A 25042-nucleotide genomic window follows, 5' to 3' on the forward strand; every position below is an offset into this window, starting at 1 on the left:
CATCACTAGCAGAAGTGGCAGCAATGCCCACCAGCAGCAGCGCTCCCCAGAAGGAAGGGCAGTAAGTTTCAGTGGGGCCATTGGATACAATGTGCCCACCAGACACAGCCAAGTCCAGCACGGGGAGACCGTAGCCGCATCGTTTAATATGATCACCAGTATCCTCATGTGGTTCTTTGAACTAAAATAAAATTTAAAATTCCGTTCTTCAGTCACACCACCTACATTTCAAGCGTGCATTACTCACAAGTTGCTACAGCTAGTTGCTACCATATTGTACATCACAAATAAAGAACATTTCCATCTTTACAAAAAGTTTATTGGACCATGCTGGGCTAGAGCAAGGGAAGAACTTCTTAAATGACAAATCCACATATGTAGAAATGGGATTCTATTAGAACTCATCTCCAAGGATCTTTAGGGATGCCTAAGGGTCATGACATAAATCTTTGGCCAAGGTGGGAATGAAACATACTAGCTAATGATTTATAATATGCTGTTTAAAGCTTAATATTCCCCCTGGAGCTACCCAGTGTCAGTGAGTCTGCCTTGTTTAGTGAAAATGCAGAGATTGATGGTCCCCACCTGGTTTACCTGGTGGCTCAGACTGATTCTGACATGAGACCCGTGCAGTATAAAAACCTCCATGCAAACTTGTGGCTCATCCTCCCCTAAAACACAGATCTCGTTCTCATATCTGTGGGTCATGATTCCAGGATGGAGCATATTTTGAGCAACTCAGAGAGGACTCTGGAAGCTGTGCCTGATATTCCAGACCTCTGCTATGTTGTTTTGTGCTTTTTTGCTCCTGGTGCTGTGTATCCTTTGCTTGTAATAAATCTTTCATGAGTATACCTTGTTAAAGTCCTGTGAGTCCTTTCAATTATCTGACCCCGAGTAATTGCTACACTCCATGGTGGCCAATCAGATCTGGTCATTAACACATACGAAACACCCTCTGGACGCTGCTTGAAATAACTAGGCTGAATTTTACAAGGCTCTGGCGGTCCCACAGTAGCAGACATGAGCAAGGAACATCATTATATATAAAAGATCTTGTTGCTGTTCTTCATTCTTTCATGTCAAAAGGACATTATGAATGAAGTGATATATTCTGATGTGAATAAGTCAGAGATTATTTGTGTTCAAATAATTTTATTGCCTAAACCTCAATTTTTCTCTTCTGTAAAATGGGAAATATTACAGAAGTCATATGAATGGATTGCTTGAGGGTTGATTTATATAATAGATATAATAAGTAAGTACAATGATGAGCACATAGGAAGAACTCTGTAAGAGTTCTTGTTATCACACTCCCCAAATGAAGATATCTGTTAAATAGGAGCATTTTAACAAACAGGGTAATGCATTACCTTAAAGATCTTACTATCTGTCTTAGATTTTATTTTATTTCATCTGGTAGCACTATCTCAATTACCTTCAATTGTGTTTCCTTTAAATGATATTTTATAAAAATGCACACTTTATCTGAGCGCTACATCTTCCCACCATAAACAGAGTAATATTTTCATATGCTCTATATTTTTATTCTATGCATGGCTCTTGCTCAGTGGGAAAATTATGGATGTAATTGTTAGGCCACTAACTCAAATTCTTCCCCTGGTGGTTAATCATGGTTTCTAATCCCAGTGGTATAAATGGCTTTCTGGCAGTCTTCTGGCATAATCCTCTCACTTTATAGTGAGATTTCACAGCTAGTAAATGATAGAACTGGGACTCCAATCCAATCAGACCCATATAAATGTTAAAGTTGTAAGAATATATGGATGATACAGTACATCCTTGGAGAGAATATCATTTGTTATAGAAATAAGAGATTATAAAGAGACAAACATAATTTTAAGAAATAGCTAATTTATATATAGGACAGTGTGCAGGAGAGGCAACAAAGTAGAAGATGTTCTTCCTACTGTTAAAGAACTTGAACCCCTAGTTGTACTTGTCCTATTCAAGTTTCTTTAAATCACATGAAATAAAAACCCATTCAGGATAACTCAAGTAGCGGCGCCTGAGTGGCTCAGTGGGTTAGGGCTTCTGCCTTCGGCTCAGGTCAGGATCTCAGGGTCCTGGGATCGAGCCCCACATCGGGCTCTCTGCTCTGCAGGGAGTCTGCTTCCTCCTGCCTCTCTGCCTAGTTGTGATTTCTCTCTGTCAAATAAATAAAATATTTAAAAAAAGATAACTCAAATAAAATGGTGATTTATTATAAGGCTATTTCAAAGAAGAAAAGGTAATATGGATACATCTCAGGACAACTAGAATTGGAAAGTAGGATAGCATTAGGAATTGAGGCAGACACTTCATTTCTTCTTCTCCTGGTGATAAATTCTCTAATCTCTACCATTCTGAATTCTTTGCTTTGAATTCTGTTCTGCGTTGCCTGGTTTCCTCTGCCTGCGTATCTGAACATGGCCAACACAGACTTGCTCTTAACTCTGGAGTTCATCACTTTGTGATGACCAGCATTGTCTCTCTCATCTGTCAGGCAGAATCCTCTTTACCATTATTGTCCATGTGCATTGTTTGCTTTTGGCTCAGAAGTTTATCTGTCGTTAATTGGTTTGGCTGGAGGTTTGTGAACAGCTGACGCTTATAGGGCTGTGGGAAAGTAAGTACCTCCAAGCATATCCTTTATACATGTACATACATGTATAAATGTTCAAGAACCATACAAGTGCAGCCATTTGGGGCCATTTTAGAGGTGTCGTGTGAGGTATATGCCAAATGGGTAGTAAAAACAAAAGTGCTTCAATAATTCATGGCAGCAGATACCCATGTTCACTGACGCTCCAGGGAGTCTGAATAGAAGAGGTGGCTATTAAGCGATATCTTGAAGACTGAGTAGTGTATGATACTTTGGAAAGAAGATAAAAGGTGATTCCATTCAGGCAAAAAGGCATAAAGGTGGGAAACATTAAGGTAGAAAGAGTATTTAAACTGGAATCAAATGTTGATATACAAGTTTAATAAAAGATAAGGTCGTAAAAGGTAAGTAGTGGGCTAATTGTGGATGGTCCCAGAATCTGTATTATAGAGAATAGATTTGATTCTAGAACCAAATTTGGATAAGAGTTGGTTGTAAAGTATTTTTTATTTTGGTACATGGGGAGAAGTTTTGGTATTGGGGCTGTTTGAAAATGGGTCTTGAGTGGTACAGGGTTGGAAAAAAGAGGAAAAGGTGGTATAGCATAGTCTACTTCCAAGATTCCATCCTTGTGAAATTATAAAAGTTAAAGCCTAAGATTTATGTACCAAAATATTTATGGCAACACTACAAATAACAAAAATCTGGAAGTGATTTAAATACCCCACAACATGGAGATTCATTAATAAATTATGTATATCCAGATGTTGTATCATTAAAAAGAATGTTTCCAAAGAATATTTGATGATATGGAGGGAAGGAAGGTGAAGATACTTGTCGTATATTAAATGCAAAATTCAAGGACAACGCTAATGTTTATGTATATGGTATTGTCCAAAACTTAAATCTTTCAAAGTTTTGATAATTCAGTCTCCACTTCTTAAACAGAAGAAATTAACATTATTGTCTCATTCTTTTTTTATTGTTTACATTCTTGACAAAGATATAGTATTGGTATCTGCTATATACGTTAAGGTAAATGCTAAGTTGCTATAACAAAAAACACTAAAAAGTACAGCTTCAATAAGTTTATTTCTCTCTCATGTAGTTGTCTGGTTGGTGTAGGCTTGTTGGGTAGCCCCACTTTGCAAGGTATTTGCAGGGAACCAGATTTTTTTATCTTGTTCTTTGCCTTCCTCTGGGTTATTTTTCTTTCCTCCTGAAAGCTGAGTTTGTGCCATGTCCCTGTTCCAGCCTAAAGAAAAGAGGAAAAAAGAACAAGTTTGAGCAACTTTATTTCTAAGGACATGTTGCAAAATTTGCCTGCTTCACTTCTATTCATATCCCATTAGCCAAAATTTGATCACATATTCACACGTAGCCATAAGGGAGGTTAAAAGATAGAGTGAGAGGAATGTGCTCTATGACTTAAAAGGAGAAGAGAGGGGATAATTAAGGAAAATAATATCTTCCACATATGCTAGAATATAATGGCTATTCAGGAAACCTTTATTAACTGTTTCTCAAAAATCTAAGTTTTTTTTGTTGTTTTTGTTGTTTTTGCCTTTATGTCAGTAATGGAAACTGTGACTGTCAGTGAATGAGCCACCCACATTGATTTACTGTTAACTGAGTAATTAGATAATCAAATATAGCAAGGATAAATCTCAGATCAAAAACTTAGGTGAGAAAAAGTAACCATACTCCTTTATTTCCTTCTAATCTATTTAAATCTAGCTCTAACCCATGCAGTCTTCCAGGCAAAAAATTCACTCATAGGTATTACTGGACTCTTCTCCTGGGGCTGTGCCACAGACTTCCACCAAGCTCCCATGGTCATCAGCCATCAATAGACATTAGTCATTTGTTCCTTCAAGTGCTGTCCTCTGCACAGGGGACAGGAATATTTCTGATGTCACAGGTGCATGACACAGGTTTTACCTCTGGGATCCTTCTGCCATCAATTCCCACCCAACCCTAGGAACAGCTCCCAGAACCCTGTAGGCAGGGCCTCTGGATTTGGTTTCTTTTTTTTTTTTTTTTAAGCAGTATAATTAACATACAATGCTATATTAGTTTCAGCCGTACAACATAATGATTCAACAATTCTATACATTACTCAATGCTCAACCACCACAGTGTAGTCACCATCTGTCACAAAACAACATTTTTACAATATTATTGACTATATTCCCCATGCAGTATTTTTCATTTCTGCAAGTTATTTATTTTATAACTGGAAGCTTGTACCTCTTAATCCTCTTTGTCTATTTCACAATCCCCTCACCCACCTCCCTTCTGGCAACCACCAGCTTGTGCTCTATGTTTAAGAATCTGGTTTTGGGTTACTTGTTTGTTTGTTTTTTAGATTCCACATATAAGTGAAATCAAATGGTATTGATCTTCCCCTGACTTATGTCGCTTAGCATATACACTCTAGGTTCACTCATGTTGTTGCAAATGGCAAGATCTCATTCTTTTTTAAGGCTGAGTAATACTGAAGAGTGTGTGTGTGTGTGTGTGTGTGTGTTATATCTTACTTGTTCATTCATCTATTCATGGACACTTAGGTTGCTTCCTAAGCTATTATAAATAATGCTGTAATAAACATTAAACAGTACATCTATCTTTTTCAGTTAGTGTTTTCATTTAATTTGGGTAAATGGCCAGTAGTTGAATTACTGGATCATATAGTATTTCTGTTTATAATTTTTTGAAAAGCCCCCATACTATTTTCCACAGTGGCTGTACAAGGTTTCCTTTTTCACCACATCCTTGTCAACATTTGTTATTTCTTGTCTTTTTGATTCTAGACATTCTGACAGATGTAAGGTGATATCTCACTGTGGTTTTCATTTGCATTTCCCTGATGATTAGTGATGTTGAGCATCTTTTCCGTCCATCTGTTGGCCATGTATATGTCTTCTTTGGAAAAATGTCTGTTCAGGTCCTTAGCCCACTTTTAAATCTGATTATTTAATTAATTTTTTTTGTTTATGTTGCGTTGTAGGAGTTCTTTATATATTTTTGATAGTAACCCCTTACTGGACATGGCAGTCAGGACCTCTCATTCAGTAGGTCATCTTTTTGTTTTGTTGATGGAATCCTTTACTGTGCAAAAGACTTTTGATTCTGGTGTAGTCCCAGTAGTTTATTTTTGCTTTTGTTTTCCTTGCCTGGGAGACATATCTAGAAAAATGTTGCTATGGACAAAATCAAAGTGATTACTGCCTATGTTTTCTTCTGGGAATATTATACTTTGATATCTCGCATTTAGGTGTTTAATCCACTTCGAGTTAGCTTTTGTGTGTGGTGTAAGAAAGTGATTCGATTTCGTTCTTTTGCATGTAGCAATCAGCTAAGAAAAAGAAGTAAAAGGCATCCAAATTGGTAAAGTAGAAGTAAAATTGTCATTACTTGTAGATGACAAGATAGTGTATATGGAAACCCCTAGAGACCACCTCAAAACCACTAGAAATGATAAATGAACTCATTAAAGTTGCAAGATACATTTTTTTTTTCTTTTTGTTGTTCATCTTGGTTGCTTTCTTTTACCTTATCTTTACGTCACTGATCTGACTTCTGCTTTCTCTAATATGCTGTTGATTCCCTGTAGTGTATTTTCCCCCCCAATAACTGAATTCTTCATCTCTGGTTCTTTTTTTAATTTTCTAACTCTTTGTTTAAGTTCTCACTGAGATCCTTCATTCTTTTCTCAAATCCAGTAAGTATCTTTATGGCGATTAGTTTAAATTCTTTTTCAGACATATTGTTTATCTTCATTTATTTTAGCTCTTTTGCTGTTATTTTGTCCTGTTCTTTCATATGGGACATATTCCTCAGTCTCATTTTGTCTAACTCTGTGTTTGTTTCCATGTATTAGGAAGGTCAGCTACATCTCCTGGTCTTGCAAATAGTGACCTTGTATAAAAGAGGCCCTGTGATGCCCTATAGCACAATGTCTCCCAGTCATCAGAACCAGGCACTCTAGGGGTGTCTCCTCTGTTGGTTGTGTATGTCCTACTGTTGTGGCTGAGCTGCATTTGCTTTTGATCCAGTTCATTGCAGTGATTTGCTTTGGCTGTTGTTGGTGCACTGGGCAGCAGTCAGTACTTGCACTGCTGAGTGGCCTGTCTGAGGCCATGGTTAGCTTGTAGATGGGTAGGGCTAGCATGCAGACTAGATGTCTGCACTTAGTCTCTCTGCTAGGGCTTCAGGTGCATCAAATAGCAGGACTTTGTCCCCGTGTGGCCAGCTGAAAGACTAGTGGCTAGAACTGCAGGCACATTGGTGTGTAGGGTTTCCTCCCCCTTTCTGCAGGGCAGAGGTCACTTTGGAGTGGCACCTGTCCCTACGGAGCTTGCTTGCATGATGTAGTAGGGCAGCTGATGCTTTGGAGAGAGGTGGGCAGGTTGGGTGGGTTAAGTCCAGAGGGGAGTGTGAGGTTGGGGCACATAGTACTAACAAGAAGAGCAGAGAGTGTTTGCACTGGCCCCCACACATATCTGGCTGTCTAGTCAGGATGAGAGGAAGAGAAATGGCACCTGCCAGTGCCTTTGTTATTAGAAAAGTGTCCTGAAGACCCCAGCCCTTCCCCTTATTTATTATACTTGCTCCTTCAGGATGGAGACTGTTTCCAATAGCCCTCTGGTTCTCCTGGAACTAAGCCTGCTGATATTTAAAGCTTGTGAAAATAAACCCACTGGTTTTCAAAACTTAATATTGTGGGGACTCATTTTCTCAGTGTGGGTCTCCAGTGCCTGTGGTACCTGGTATGGAGTCTTATCCTCTTGCTTCTCCATACATGTGGTATCCCTCCTGTTTGTGGTTAGTCTTGCCAGGAGTTTGGTTCCAAACCATGTCTACCCATCCTATTCTTTCCAGTGTAGCCTACTCTCTATATTAACTGTGGAAGGTCTGGTCTTCCCAACTGTGGGTTATTTTCAGAGTTAATTGTACAGAGGAAGCCATTAGCTCAGTGTATCCATAGGGCGATGTGACCTCAGGTTCTCCTCCTCCACCATCTTCCTCACCTCTCCCAATCTATGATCTGTTTTGACCTTCTCAGTTTCATGTGAAACTTTCTTTTCTCCTTCAGTTCAGTTCAGGGAAATATTGTGAAAGCCCAAAGTCCAGACAAATGTTACAAATGGCAGAAAATGCTTTAGCCCTTAAGCAGGACTCCTTTCTACCCTGCAAAGTTTCTAGTGGCTTAAAATGAGAAAGGAGGGTAACATATAGCAAACAACCCATAAATAATCACCTATAAAAATGATCTGCCACCAACTTCTGGAATTAGAGTAAAATCAAAACAGCATAATTCAGCCTATGAATTATTTTTTATTCAATACTTCTAACTTTTTATTTTGCAATAATTATAGATATACAGAAAGTTGCAAAAATAGTACAGTGAGACTCATGTAAAATTACCCAGTTCCCACCAGTGGTAAGATCTTACAAACTATAGTACAACTTGAAAACCAACATATTGACAATAGCAGAAAACTGCTAACTAGACCACAAACTTATTCAGCTTCACCAGATTTTATATGCATTCGTTTGGGGGTATGTGTAGGTCTATGTATGAACTATTTTAAATTCACAGAGATTTTTTTTTCATTGTGCTTGGCTCCTCATGATTGGTCAGACTTTAGAGAGCTGAAAGGTCAGACAACCTGTACCTAAGTGATGTATCTGTGTCTGAGTTCCTTGAGGATAAAAATAGGAGAGCAGCAAGAGGAAAATGTGAAAGAGGAAAAGGCTAGTTATTTAATTGCTATAAGTACAAAGTTTGCCTGTGGTTTGAGATAAAGAATTCTGGAGGCTGTCATGAAGCTTGGAGAGCATTTATTTATTACCAAAACATTGGTCACCAGATGGATATGGAATAGCACAGGGAGATGTCAGCATAAGAAAAAAAGTAAGTTTTACCCAGTTCACAACCAGGGCAGGTAAATGGACTCCTTGCATTCCTGTGGCAGCTTTCTATCATTCCACACTCTCTCCCCCATGAGAATAAAGCTCTCTTTCTCGAAATCAGTTTTTCAAGAATCAAATCTCTTATTTCTCAGTTCTTTGCCTATCTGACTTCCCAAACATCAACATTTCAAATTTTTAGAAATATTTGACATTTTTCCTGTCAATTTAACACAAACTCGTGGGTTGTTTTTGTTTTTGTTTTTTAATTTTTACTTAAGAAAACTTCTTTTAATGCACTAAAAACATGACAAGAAGCAGCATGCAGCCAAGGCTCTGCGAAATGTACAGGCTGCCTCTCAGCAGACATTTGGTAGGGCCTCGAAAGTCAAGCAAACGAGAAGGAGGATCTCAATATTTTATGTCAAGGAAAACTTTCTCTATATCTTCACTTTTTCTTGAAGATGAAGTGTGGTAGCAACTTTCCAAGCTGCTATGGTTGACATCTTTATTAATGATCTTGCAGAGACAGCAAATGGTACTTAAATGAAGTTTGCAGATGATGCTAAATTAAGAGCTGTTGCTAATACCAGTAAAGACAACACAGTAATAAATAAACTCATGATGGTTAAAAATACAGGGAATAAAAGGGGGAAAGATACAGAATAGGCACATTTTGTGATGGTACATGGAAGTTACCCTGCCCCTACAAGAGAGACCTAGATTAGGGTAAATATGAAGACAGTGCCTGTGGAAAGAGAAAATTCCATGTCCCTCCCTCCCAACTGCAATGGAACTGAACTTGGAACAACATGTCTAATTTGGAGCCCTTTATTCAGCTTGGAAGAGTCAGGAAAAAGAACAAAGCTGAACTGAGAATCACCAAGTGTGATGCAAATTAAAAGGTTAATGAGAATAAATATTTACAATTTCAAGACTAAAAAAAGTCTTCAATTATTTGGAAGTTACAAACACTACAAAGAAGAGCAATTATGTAGTCTGGGGAAAGGGACTGTAACTAGAAATAATGAAGTTAAGGATGACATTATTTCAGAAATATCTGGAAACTTTTTTCTCAGCCACAAAAAAACTGTAAGATCTAAGCAATGAGTACAAAGAACATTCTAGAATATTCCATCCTGTGGGGAAGAAGAGAAGTAATGTAAAGGATCATAAGATAGTTTAAGGAAAAGCATTAGCCCACCAGGAAGCAAAGAGCAGGGAAAGCAAAGATCTGGAGCTCAGGAGAACCAACAAATCCCTAGGGCCTAGAGATGAGGAGCTATGTGCCTGGGTTTACAAAGCTAAGGGAATGCATTACAGAAAATGTATTCCAGAACCCCTCCTTCCAGTCCTAAAAAAGTCTCTACTCATATGTTATGTGAAATACTTAGAAGAAATCTCTGACTCATATTCCTGGGGTCCTCTAAGAATTAATTTTCCGGTGATGGCAAGTAGCTTATTCATCACAGTAACAAGTGTACTGAGAACAGACAAATCTTTCAACTGAATAGTGATACGCTCTGACAACAATTAACTTAAAATGCACTTTGTACATACTATGAGATCTGACAATTCCTCCTCCCATCTCTTCTGGGTAGTTAAAAGTATTATACCATAGAGCAGTCCAACATTGTTAGCTTGTTACCCGACCTTTGTGAGCCTCAGATTTCCCATCTATAAAAACAGGTGTCATAATAATATTTAGAAACTGCCATTTGCCTACAATTCCCAACAGCTAGGAATCTTCCCAATCCCCTAAATAAAATAGTTTCATAAACTACTAATTTTGTAAATAATTTAGTTTTCTAAGGTGGGAGGTGGGCAATGGATGGCACATCAGGCAGAGTTCTTGATGACATGCAACAAAAGCCATTTGATCACCAAAAGGTGATAAAAAAAAATCTTATTAATTAAAAAGATGTTAAGGATTTTTTAAAGGGATATTTAAAAGAGAGATGGTATGGGAAAATGGATATTCACATGCAAAAGAACAAAACTAGACTTCTCTCATATACCACTCACAAAAATTAACTTGAAATGGATCGCAGGCTTAAATGTAGGACCTAAAACCATAAAACGCTTAGAGAAAACATAGGTGGTAAACTTCTTGGCATAAGTCTTGGCAATAATTTTTTGCCAAGATACACCACCTCAGTCACAAGCAACAAAAGCAAGAATAAACAAGTATGATTACATCAAACTAAAAACCTTCTGCATGGCAAAGAAAATGGCCAGTAAAATGAAAAGTCAACCTACAGAATAGGAGAAAATATTTGCAAACCACATATCTGATAAAAGGTTAATATCCAAGATATATAAGGAACTCATACAACTTAATAACAAAACAAAATAAAATCTGATTAAAAAGTAGGCAAAGGACCCAAGCAGACATTTTTCTAAAAAAGATATTCAAGTGACTAACAGGTACATGAAGAGGGGCTCAACATCACCAATTATCAAGGAAATTCAAATTAAAACCAGAGCGACCTATCACCTCACACCTGTTAGGATGACTGTTATCAAAAAGACAAGAGATACAAGTGTCAGTGACAATATGAAGGAAAGCGATTCTTTGTGCACTGTTGGTAAGACTGTAAATTGGTACAAACACTATGGAGGTCAGTATGAAGTGTCCTCAAAAAATTAAAGACAGAACTAACACATTGTCCAACAATCCCACTTCTGGGTATACATCTAAAGGAAACAAAATCACTCTTTCAAAGAGGTACTTGTATTTCCATGTTTATTGCAGCATTATTTACAATAGTCAAGACATGGAAACAACCTAAGTGTCCATCAACAGATGAATAGATAAATAAAATACTGGAAACACACACAAACACACACGCGCTCACGTGTATGCACGCATACACACAATGGAATATTATTTAGCTGTAAAAAGGGAAATACTGTCATTTGTGACAACATGAATGAACAGAATTTGAGGGCATTATGATAAGTGAAATTAGAGAAAAATAAATATCATCATACTTACACATGGGATTTTAAGAAGTCAAACTCATAGAAACAGAACAGATTGATGGTAATCAGAGCAGGGGTTAGGGAAATGGGTAAAGGTGGTCAAAGGTAAAAATTTCTAGTTACAGGTAAGTTCTGGGGGTGTAGTGTGCAACATGATGATAATAATGGGATAATACTGTATATTTGAAAGGTGCTAAGAGAATAGATCTTAAAAGTTCTCATAAAAATGTACATATGTAGTGTGATGGATGGTAATTCAACTTACTGTGGTAATTATTTTACAGTATATTGCACATATCAAATCTTGTACTGTTGAAAGTTATATGTTAATTATATCTCAATAAAATGGGGGGGGTCTCGGACAGGAAAATGAGCTCAAGGGTAAGCTTCTGGAGCAATGCTCAAACTTCACCACAAAAACCACAGGTCCGTCATGGATATGGTCATCATCCCTATCACCAGTAAAGTCTCCTGCCATCTTGAGATGTTGTCATTCACACATTGGCCGTAAACTCAACTTGAAAGCACCCATGGCTGCCATTGGCACTCCCAGAACTATTGTGCCCTAAAATGACATTGTAGCATTGCTTTTAGTAATAGCCAAATACCTGGGCAGTCATCTCCTATCAAATGGATTCCACTTACAGCCTAATTCCTTGTGCAGTTTTGTTCTGAATCAAACTCTCCCATGTCTGATTGATAGGGCCTAGATACCTGTCTGTGTCCTAACTGCAAGGGAATCTGGGAAGAGGTGTTGTGACTTCTACATGTGGGAGACAGGACTCATGAAGCTGAATATTTCTCCAGATATAAGAAGGTTTTCAAGAGATTGTAGACAGGATATGTGGACAATCTGACTGTGATATCCTGATTCAGCTGATCGGGCTGGTGAGAAAAGTATTCCCATCCTCATCACTCCATGTGTATCCCTACCCAAGATGAGTGCTCCTTGGTCAAAGAGGATGAACTTCCCCAACAGAGGAGGATCATTCTTCAGTCAAGGGTTTTATGAATAGCTGTTGTCTTTTGTTAGAACTTCCAAATAAGCTTTCAAGAGATTCTGGGCAGCCCAAGACATGACAAACACCTACTGAAGGATTTGGCTCTGAAACATTAACATACACACGCTTTTTCCATATTTAAAATTAAATAACAACAGATTTGGCAACAATTGAGCACAAAACACTGGCACTGACTAAGTCCCGCATATGAGGCATCACCAAAAAGACAAAGTCTCAACTGCTACTGACTTCCTAGAGTCCGAATCCAAGTCCTTTGAGTCAAGTCTGTTTCTCCTGTACATCTTTCACAATTTTTTTCTGGAGTCCTTTTCTGGAGTTTTCTGTGTACTACTTTGTAAACTTCACTCACACTAAATAAAATATAGACAGCAACAGTTAGTTAAAATATACAAGGATATGCATAAGACAGCGAGGAAGAAAATATGAGTAGCTACAACAATCTTTATTCCTGAATAGGTCACAAGGTTATAGTACTATTTTTTATCCTTTCTCTTCTACTTGTTTCACGTTCCTGTTGTCATCAACCAGTACCTCAGCTGGTCGGGATTCTTTGCCCAATACATAACCCACATTTCATTCCCAGGATTGATAAACCCATAGTAATCTGGCTTGAAAAGGGTTGCTGCAGTTTTATCTTTAGCACTGGATAAGGAAAAACTAGGAGACATCACATCCACTGAGTTCCCTGTAAAATCCTCCCTGTCTCCATTGCACAACACCATTTTCCAGTGATAATCGGGATCATCCACTTCAGTTAACATGAAACCCTTATTTTTGTTTGTTTTCCAGAAGCAAGAGGAAGGCTAGATGGCCAAGTAGCAATCTCAGCTTCCAACATTGTTGCATCACTTGATGAAGGAAAACTTTCAGGGTTACTAACACCCTTAATCCAGATTTCAAAGATACAAGGAGAGTAAATAAAAGGCCATCAGAGTGATTTAATTATAATATTGGGATATGCCACGCCCACTTTCACTCCTGGTTTCAGGGCCCCTGTGTTCCAGCTATGGAGGAAACAGCACCAGATATTGGTCCCTGGTTGGAGTTAAGCACATCTGTAGAATATCACACAACCTGCACAAGGAGCTATTACCTACCCAACCAGAGAATGGTATCTGAGTTTTCAATGGACCATTCCACTGAGTTACCAGGCCGACTGCTTCCGGATGGTTCAATATACAGTAGGACCAGTAATTCCATGGCCCAAGCACATTGGCTCATGTCTTTTGTTCTGAAATAAATTTTCTGTTCTGTCAGCTCTGGCCCCAGCACAGACCTCAACTAGGGGCAATTATCTTACATTTCTCAAATGGGCAGCTTTTTGGGATTCTGGCCTTACATAGTTCTTTCCTTAAATTTTCCAATTAGTTTAGGGAGCCAAGGAAGACAATTCTCAAGACTGCTCAGACTCAGCACAGTAAGGGATGTCAGTTTCCCAACTGGGCTCTGAGAGGCCAAGGTCACAGTAGTTTCTCAACTTCTCTGTCCCCTCCTCCACCTCCTTCTCTCTCCCTCCCCAGTTCCCTTTATTTCTAGACCCTTTCTTCTTCCTTTACTCTCTCTCTTTTCCTTCCCCTTCTAATTATTTCTTCTCCTTCATTTTGCACATTCTTCATCATTTTTGTAGTTTCAAATTAGCCCAAACCTAATTTTCCCAGAACAACCTTCATCCTACCAAACCCCCACCACCCCCGCCAGCATACTAGGTCAGAGGAAACTTAACACATATAGAAAAACAATAACAATGAAATAGCCTTGAGACTATTAAATTATTCTCCCTAGCATAAAAACATCAATTTCTCTCATTTGTTTTTAAAATTCCAAACTTTCATTCTTTCACGGTAAAACGTATGCATTTAGATATCAAGGGAAGTGTTAACAAATTCCTTCATATAATCTTTACAAATTTTCTCAGTTTTAACCCCCTAGATAATTTTTTTTCAAAATAAAAATCCTCTTTTATTTCCATAGTCTTACTGGATAATAGTTTAACCTGAGCATTTGATAGGCTTTTGGTCTGCACAGTCCTTTGTTGGTTTTATTGTGTTAGTTTTAAATATAGATTTTCAGAAACAGTACTTTTAACTACCTTGGGCATTTTCTTCTATCTGTGTTGCTGCTGTCATTGTTGTTTTACCCTTTTCTAACTTGTGTTGACAAATTTTGTTTTGTGACTTTGATTTTAGTAATAGATCTGTGATAAAAGTAATCATTATTTCTATAATCTGACATTTTTCACAAACTTTGAAGCCCAGGCATAAATGTTCTCTATTGGCTGTCAAACATCTATTTTTACTAATAATATGGTTTTATGGAAAAGATAAAGAATGGCTTAAAATTTCAGTAAGGAATTTTCAATTGAGTCATAAATGGGAATGCACAAAAAAAGCAATTTATTGCAAATAGCATGTGAGTAGAAATGGTCTGAAATGGAATGAAAATTTTCCAAGAATAAAAAAAGGAGTGGTTGTAACATACCCACACACATAGACACACACACTCTTTTCTTTGGGGTCATGATTCTTAGTCTTGTTAGGTATTGAATCCTTTTAAGAATCTAAATAAAGCTATGGACTTTTGCCCCAGAAAGAAAGGCACTGACACACAAGGTACATGGACTTTAAGTTAAAAACCTATGCCTAAAGAATAATATTAGACAATTAATCCCAGCCCAAGTACCCTCTTGCTTCCCTTCTACCCCAAAGCCTCACTTGTTGAAACTTAATATTCATCCAGAGGTAGAGGTTAGAAGGTCAGCAGCACCACAGCCTAGGCTTCTATCCATTACAACGAAGCAGAGATAGAAAGAATGAGGAAATGAGTGAATTTATACAAGCAGATTTCCTCATTGGTGTAACTAGGCACAAATATTGTGGGGTCTGGAGAAGGTCATTTTGGGCCTGGGCAAAGGGAGAAGGTATGAAGCATCATGATAGATGTGGCAAATTACCAGAGTGAAGGGACAGTAGAAGAGAGGGGATCCTATCGTGGGGCTGGAGAGGGAGTTGTTGTATGTAGAGACTGGCATTTAGATTTTTTCCTGTGAAGAAAGGGTTTTGAACAGTTGAGGAGCTGGTCAGCTCTGAATGTTAGAGAGATCACCCTGGCCAAAGTGTGGAGAATGTATTCGAGGAGGACAAAACCAGAAACTTGGAGGCAGGGACACTACTGGGAGGTGGTTTCAGGAGTACAGGACAAGGATGTTAGAAGATTGAACTAAAGCAGTGATACTAAGACCCAGCAAGTGAAATAAAAGAGAGAAAGAAAGAAAGAAAAGAATGTAAAGGAAGGAAGGAAAGAAGGAAGGAAGGAAGGAAGGAAGGAGCCCATGTAGGAAACTAAAAAGAGCTGGACTTGATAACGGAGTGGAGATTGAAGGTGATGGAAATGAAAAGTCAATGTGTGCCGTTCTTCCTAGGGATGCTTATATTTTGTGGAGGATTTAAATTGTGGAATGAACAGCTTTAACATGCCAGGACCATCCCACTGAAGGCTTTAGCTGGTCTTGAGCTGAGAACACAACACTAGGACTTTTCTTTCCACAAAATTCCTTCCAAGGCTGAAGCAGAAATATTTGGCAGGTGGGGTAAAGAAAGAACTCACAAAGAATCTTACATACTATAACTGTGTTTGTAGTGTCCTAAGTACACACCAACATAAATGTATTCCTCTGTGTGCATACACACACTCAAGCTGGGCCCCGGGAGTGGTGAGAAGGCACTCTTGGTGCCATGTGCACATGGTCTGTACAGCCAACACTCTTGGGATACACAGAACTCTGCCACTGAGCTCCTCTAATATATTTTCTTTAATTTTCAAAATACATTCTTCCATGCAGAAAAATTAATCCCATAAATACTTGCACTAGTAAAATCACAGTTTATGACTCAGATATCTGATTCTGCTTTACTGAATTTTGACTCTATTTATAGCTGATATATTTGGGGCATTTTTAAAAAATTCCTTGTCAATCACCCCTTTCTCGCTTCTTTGGGTCACTGGCAAATGAAAGATAGGAAGAACTGAAAAGGAAAGGCCAGTAGAGTGTGTGTTTGTGTTTGAGAAAGTCCCCTGAACTAGTGTTAGTTACTGATGGTTATATCATGGTCCTTCACTCACTTGCCTTGTCTTCATCAAGCCCAGAACAGGTGTTGGTGTCAAGGGGTTGCTACAGAGAGGGTTTCAGTGCCCCGACCCAATAATCTCCATTAATGCTTCCCTTGTCCTTTTTTTTTTTTTTTTTTTGCACATGTAATTACAACCCTTCTACGTCCCCACCTCCAATTTGCTGTTCCCAAGCCCTTTCCGTTAGGTTGAACCATATTAAATAACCCTTTTTATATGTCAAGAAGAGTTGGGTGAAAATTATTTCACTTGGTTCAAGTTAATGTCAAAATTCTGGACTCACATCCAGAATGTGTCTCTTCTTGAGATCATAGGGTGGAAAGGCATTCTAAGCCACTCTTTCTGCCAATGCCACCTGTTGCTCATCTCTGAATCCCCAAGGCCTCCTGCTTCACTTGTGGATTCTCCCTCCTAGAAGGTTTGTGTTGAGTTGTAGGAGAAATGAAAAGGAGTTCTTAAGAACTTCAGGATTTTCTTGGAAAAGACTGAAGAAAAGCCATCAGCAGTCTAGCCTGTGTCAGAACCAGTGCAGTGGTATGCAGTCTTCCTCCAGCTTCCCAGAAGCTCCCCACTGAGAGGCATACCAGTCTTGTTGCACTGAGGACCCAGTGCTAGCATATGGTAGTAGGAGGGGAGGATGCATTTCCCCTTATACCAGAGTTTGTGTGGACATCCAAAGCACTGTCCTGGGCTCTTAAAAATGATCCCTCCCTCCTGCACACAGAAGGAAAAAATAGAGATTTTACAAAATGTGGCCAATAAGAGGAAACTAAAGAATCCAAACTTGGAGGCACTGCTGGAAAAATTCATATCTGACTTTAATAATCAATAGCTTATGCTGGCATGCCAACTATCATCACACACGCTGTATGCCTGCAGACTATGATATAATCAAGCTTTCATTTATATTTATGTGACCAGGAGGACTTTGTATTTGATGATTTTAAAAGATGCATGGACTCAGCTCTGTTTAATTCTGATATATTGGTCTATTATCTATAAGAGGCCATTGGCTAAATTGTAGTATTCACATGAGGGTCCATGATGAAAATTTGTCAGAATGATAGGGAAATATTCAGATTTCAGTTTTCTCCCACAGTAAAATTTGAGAATATAAGCATATTGTGTCTCTAAACGGCCGTAGGAACTAGATTTAAGAGGATCTCATTGTATAACAAATGCATTATTAAAATAGTTTGTTATGCGGCATTAAAAGAGAAACCGCGTGACAATTGATGGGGCAGGAGAGACGGATCCACAGAATAGCAGCCAAGGAAACAGCAGTCTCAGGAATCAAATTGGCAAGGCTAGAGGTGGCCCCTAATGTTGAAGGAAAATAGCATTCCTTAAATAAGCAATTCTTTTAGTTTTTGCTTTGTTTCAGTAACACAATATTTATTTAACTTCCTCACTGCTAATTCAGTAGAGACAAGTCACGTTAGTTCTCCAGGCTCTTTAGCACCCGTGGGTTGGACGTTTCAGTGTGATAGTTATTGTGATGGTCATGGATTTTCAAGCAGAATACTCACAGTCACTGTGTTCAGGAGTCTGACCATCTGGAGAGCATACACAATACTGATGGATAGAACAGACTAGGTTTTTTTGGGTTTTGTTTTTTGGGGTTTTTTTTGAGTTCTAAATTTTTATTTAAATTCCAGTTAGTCAACATACAGTGTAATATTAGTTTTCGGTGTAGAGCTAGACCATACTAGTAGATCATACTAGTTCAGTGCTCCTCGGGAAGGAGGTCAAGAGAGGCATGAAATTCCTGGTTCCCAGTGGGTATTGCAGCAGTATTAAAGAAAGGCTTTGTATGGACGGGAGTCCCCGTAAGCATGTTTTCCTCTCAATGTCATCGTTGTGAAGATGTCCTTTTAAGGGGCAGGTTATACGTCTGCCATTGTTTCAAGGAATGGAAACAGGCTTCCAGCAAGTCATTCTTGTATGGGATTGTGACACGCATATGCAGAACGCTAGTCTCCGTGAGCCAAAATAACTGACTTCTTGTAAGCAACGTGGAAAGTTAAAAATGTGCTAGTGTTCGTGTCAGAAGTCCTGCCACAGGGCTGTAACTCTGCCACTCCTGCCTATGGGACCCTAGAAAAATCACTCCAGTTCCAAGGATCTCAGATTTCCTCGACTGTGAATGCTAATCCAATATTCAAAGTCACTAAAGGCCTACATTTTTTATGGCATAATGTGGCACTGAGAGTTTTCCCACCATCTCTAACTAGATATCTTTAAAAGAAGGTAGCATTTTGGAGCATTTTGACTTTGTGCCAGAGCCAGATGTAGAATCCTGCCTATATGAGGCCACATGGTCATGCCAATAAAATAGTCTGTTGTCATTGCACACTGGATGCTGGAAACTAAAGACTAAGGATCCAACTGTTCAATGGGTATATACTGGGCATGTTAACATAAGTCCTGGGAAACAATGGAAATAAGACATAGGTCCTTTCCCCTCCCTCAGGAATAAGTAAGAAGAGGTCCCAGGAATTTAGATCAAGGAGTTCAAATATCTTCTAGTAGAATACACAGTGTACAGCTAGCATTGCAAAACTACGTATGAAGTGATCTTAGAGGTCACATAGGACAAGCTCTCCATTTTTCACTGGGGAAACTGAGACCTAGATACACATATCTTTCCAAAGCCTCTTGAGAAGCTAGTGACATTCTTCCTTTATTCCATAAACATCTGAGCTCCAGACAATTTTCTAGGTCCCAAGAAAATAATAATAAGGCACTCACAAATGTAATGGGTGACACAGATGACTAAACATGACATGATAAGCACTGTGATCTGGAAACCCATGTTAGAAGGGTGTCAGAGAAGGTTTTCTTGAAGGAATCAACTCTAGGCAAACCTCTAAAGGATGAGCAGGAGACATAGAGCTAGAGAAGTGGGTCCTAATTTAGAGTTCAAACCTCTTCTACAAGTCAGGACTATGGGAACTAGTTGGGATTCACTGCTCAGTGAGGAATGTTCTTAGGGATTTGTCTGCTCTCAGCTCTATCTCACATAAAGTGTCAGGTAGCTCCTGACATTTGACTGGCTTCACTCAGCCCTTTGCTTCAGTGGATGGTGAGTAGAAAAACACAGTAGGACAAAAATGTCCAGCTGAATCTGAGCAGAACAAGGTTTAATCCTTACTCTTATGGTGACTCTAGCTGTGACCCACGGGCAAACCCTCTCTGAACCTCACAATTCCCAGATGTAAAATGAGGAAAATATCTCCTTAATAAAGTTGTTAAATCTTTAATCAAATAATGGGTATAAAACAACCAGTGCCTCCAGCAGCCAGGCCACATAAAGAGCCCATAGAGAGTAGCTTTGAAGGGTCAAGTAAGTGGGAACACCTGAAATTGCAGGCATCTTGTCAGAGGTGACTAATTGATTTTGCAAAAGGAAACAATAAATTCAAGGTCTCTAAACACTAAGACACTATCTTCTGTTCTGCTCCTCTGCTTCCTTATTATCAATTAAAATTATTATAAACTTTCTTGGTGGTTTACATCAAATCCATTAAAAGATATCTCTATAAACCCTCCATCCCAACCTCATCACTACTATAGGCTTACTGAGAAAAGCACAAAAGTATAATTCAAATATACAGATTCACTGATTAGAATCAATACACTCACCCATAACATGTGAAAAGAAGCACAATTTCTGTTGTCTTCTGGCATAAATTAATTATAGTTTATTCAAAGGAATTTTTAATGAAGGACCTAACAAAAGTGTAGTCTTGGTCATGTTTTAAATAAAAGCATCAAGCACTCCATTCCACTTCCTGCTTTAGAAGAGTTTTTCCACTACAGAACACTTAAGAGAAACTGAGGAGAACACAATCCATGCTCATGTATTAAAAGAACAAATATTGTCAAAATGTCTATGCTACCCACAGCAATCTACACACTCAATGCAATCTATCAAAATACCATCAACATTTTCCCCAGAGTTGGAATAAATAATTCTAAAATTTGTATGGAACCAGAAAAGACCCCATATAGCCAGAGGAATTTTGAAAAAGGAAACAAAAGCTAATGGCATCACAATTCCAGACTTCAAGCTCTACTGCAAAGCTATAATCATCAAGACAGCATGGTACTGGCACAAAAACAGACATATAGATCAGTGGAGAAATGGATCTTCAACTCTAGGGTCAACTGATGTTTGACAAAGCAGGTAAGAATATCCAATGGAAAGAAGACAGTCTTTTCAACAAATGGTGTAGGGAAAATTGGACAGCCACATGCAGAAGAATGAAACTGGACCATTCCCTCACAACATACACAGAAACAGACTCCAAATAGTTGAAAGACCTAAATGTGTGACAAGAATCTATCAAAATCCTAGAGGAGAACACAGGCAGCAACCTTTTCAACCTTGGCAACAGCAACTTCTTGCTAGACATCTCTCCAAAGGCAAGGGAAACAAAAGCAAAAATTAACTATTGGGACTTCTTCAAGATAAAAAAGCTTCCGTACAGCAAAGGAAACAGTCAACAAAACTAAAAGGCAATCTACAGAATGGGAAAAGATACTTGCAAATGACATATCAGATAAAGGGCTAGTATCCAAGATCCACAAAAAACTTATCAAACTCAACACCCAAAAAATAATCCAAGGGTGCTTGGGTGGCTCAGTTGGTTAGGTGTCTGTCTGCCTTTCGCTCAGGTTATGACCCCAGGGTCCTGGGATTGAGCCCCAAGTCAGGTTCCCTGCTCAGCAGGAGCCTGCCTCTCCCTCTCCCTGCTGCTCCACCTGCTTATGTGTGCTCTCTCTCTCTCTTTATCTCTCAAATAAATAAATAAATAAAATCTTAAACACACACACACACACACATAACCCAGTTAGAAAACAAGCAGAAGACATGAACAGACATTTCTCCAAAGAAGACACACAAATGGACAACAGACACATGAAAAACGTTCCACATCACTCATCATCAGTAAATACCAAATCAAAACCACAATGAGATATCATCTCACACCTGCCAGAATGGCTAAAATTAACAAGTCAGGAAACAAGTGTTGGCAAGGTTGCAGAGAAAGGGGAAACCTCCTACACTGTTGGTGGGAATGCAAACTGGTATAGCCACTCTGGAATAACAGTATAAAGGTTAAAAATAGAGCTACCTCATGACCCAGAAATTATACTATTAGGCATTTATCCCAAAAATACAGATACAATCTGAAGGGGCATTTGCATCCCAATATTAATAGCAACAATGTCCACAATAGCCAAATTGTGGAAAAAGCCCAGATGTCCATCCACAAATGAATGGATAAAGAAGATGTGGTTAATATATGTGATGGAATATTATTTAGCCATCAAAAGGATGAAATCTTACCACTTACAGCAACGTGAATGGAACTAGAGTGTATTATGCTGAGTGAAATAATCAGAGAAAGATAATTATCATATGGTCTCACTGAAATGTGGAATTTAAGAAACAGCACAGAGGATCATAGGGGAAGGGAGGAAAAACTGAATGGAAGAAATCAGAGAGGGAGACAAATGATGAGAGACTCTTAACTATAGGAAACAAATTGAGGGTTGCTGGAGGAATGGGGTAATTGAGTGATGGGCATCAAGAAGGGCACATGGTGTGATGAGCACTGGGTGTTATATGCAACTGATGATAACTGAACACTACATCTAAAACTAATGATGTACTATATATTGGCTAATTGAATTTAAGTTTAAAAAAAGGGGGGGTTCTTCCAGAGTGGGTAGAAATACTGCTCCCCAAACTAATCATTTTTTGGATACAGAACAAAGTGGGTGAATAAATGACATCCAAACACAAAGTTCATACACCCCAATGCATAATTTATCTTCAGGGAGCTGAAATTCTGACTTTGTCAAAATGTCCGTATTCAGTGATGACCACCATAGCTCTTAGCTGCCTGGTTTTTACTCCATATAATTTCCATCTTATATTCTCTTCAAATGTTTTGATAAGCTTCTCGTAAAACTTTGCAAAGGGAAATGACAGGTTGCAAACTAACCACGCTGGGCCTGGATGAAGCTAATGAGTGGGGGTTTGGAGGACTGGAAGACTGATCAAATAAATGTCTGTGGGTTCTGTCATGCAAGTTTTTGACTCTGGCTTTTCAGGAGCAGTGATGATGTCAATTCACTCTTTCCTACTCAAGGGTGTTATGCACCACCAACTTTCAGGCTCTGATTTTTACAATGTTAATCATCTGTAACCAATAAATTTTAATTCCAGCTGCAAAAATTCTAAAGACTTCTCTAACTGCTGGACAATCAACCAGCAAATTCTTTTGTATTTTTTTCTTCACAAATGCCAGTGTTATCAATAAAGGTCAAACTCACCACCTTTATGAGAAGGGAAGCATTGTACAGAATTTTTAGCCCTGAGAGTTTCATCCTGTGATGAAATCAAATCCTGTGATTTGATTAATCCAATTAGTGACCCTGGTACCTTTCCCGCTAATTTTAAACCTCTGTCAGTGCGTGATTACCCCATATAACTTCAGTGAAGAGATTCAAATTCTCAGAAATAAGCAAGAGTGCTCAAAAATGGAATATGAGGTTATTCTAACCAACATGAAAAAAGCCAATTCTAAGTTTTTAAACTCAGCAAGTGTTCTAGTATCTCCCACAGCTTCTGAGTTAGTGTTGTCACCAAACACCCTGATAATCTAATAAAATGGAATTATTGCAGGTTTGGTTCTAGACCATCATAATAAAGTGAATATCTCAATAAAGCAAGTCAAATGAATTTTGTGGCTTCCCAGTGCATATAAAAGTTAATTTTCACTATAGTCTATGAAGTATGCAGTAAGTCTTTAAAAATGTACGTACTGTAATTAAAAATTACTTTGTTGTGAAAAAATACTAACCATTGTCTGAGCTTTTGGTGATTTGCAATCTCTTATCACAGATCACCATAATGATAGTAATGAAAAAGTCTGAAATACTGATAATTACTAAAATGTGACAAGAAGACATGAAGTGAGCAAATAACATTAGAAAAGCAGTGTCCATAGACATGCTTAAGGCAAGGCTGCCACAGACCTTCAATTTGTAAAAAGGACAGCATCTGCAAAATATGATAGAGTGAAGCGCAATAAATCAAGTTATTCCTATAGTTACTGGAAGAGTCACTCTTCATAGTTTCTTAATATCAGCTCCATTCTCTTGTTCCTTCTCACATTGCAAGGCCCATACACCAAGCAGTGATCTGTGCAGAGATGGTCAAACTGGGGGACTCACAGATCTGGGAACATGCAAAGCCCTTCCAAAGGGCATAGAAATTCCTATAGTTGTTGTTGTTGTTTTTAGCATTTTTTTTTAATTGAGGTGGAATTGACATAACATACTGTTTCAGGTATACAATGAAACATTTTGATATTTGAGTATATTGCAAAATGATCACCACACTAAGTCCAATTTGCATTCATCACCACACCGAGTTGCAAATCTCTTTTTCTTCTAATGAGAACTTTCAAGATCCATCTTCCTAGATGCTCACAAATATGCAATACAGTATTAACTATAGTCCCCACACTGTGTGAAATTTACGACTAAATTTTGTCCCAGCCCATCCAAACTGCTTCATTGTGGGCCTTCTTTGATTTACCTGATGTAAACAAAATGTCAGTCCTGATGTAAACCTGATCAGTCAGCTGGTTTTAAGGTTTTTCCCAGAGGAAGCTATTCCATATGTAGCCGTAGATTTGGTGTGTTTGAGGGAGGAGGCAAGTTCAGAATTGCAGGTTGCCACCTTGAACCAGAATGCCCCTATAATTCTGGGAAATCGATTTCCAGTTTCTCAAACTCAACTCATACCCTTTCCTAGAACGGATTAACATAATCATGCACCTGTGTTCACCAACAGCCCCTTTCTCACTTGACCAAGAATGAGCCAAGACATGATTCCCCACCTCTAGTATAAAACTGTCAGGGTACAAAAATAAGGTGAAAGTACCTCCTTTCATGACTACTCAAGATACTCTAAGTTAGGGCTCCAGTCATTCCTTCTCTTTTATGTATTCCTGATAGGAATAAAGGTGGGCATTAAAAATAAAAATAAAAATAAACTGAGTCCCTGTTTAGATGTTCTAAGTGCAGCTATACAATAAAAAGGAGCTCATAGTAAAAATAAAAATGAAATAAAGTGGGAGTAATGATAACTTTTATTTAATGACTTCTCTTTGTCTATCCCTTATTATCAAAGAATTCACTATTCATGAGGTAGAATCTGTAGAGAGCGAGGCAAAAAGAGCATCTGTGGGAAATATTTGATACCAAAAATGGTCCCTTTTTTATGTATTTAAATGTAAGCACATCTTTTCAGCTCTTCTCAATGCTCATCCCTAAGATATGTTATTAGCTGGGGAGAAAAAGCAAC

This window comes from Neovison vison, chromosome 5 (genome assembly GCF_020171115.1).
Source record: "Neovison vison isolate M4711 chromosome 5, ASM_NN_V1, whole genome shotgun sequence".
Classification (NCBI taxonomy): domain Eukaryota; kingdom Metazoa; phylum Chordata; class Mammalia; order Carnivora; family Mustelidae; genus Neogale; species Neogale vison.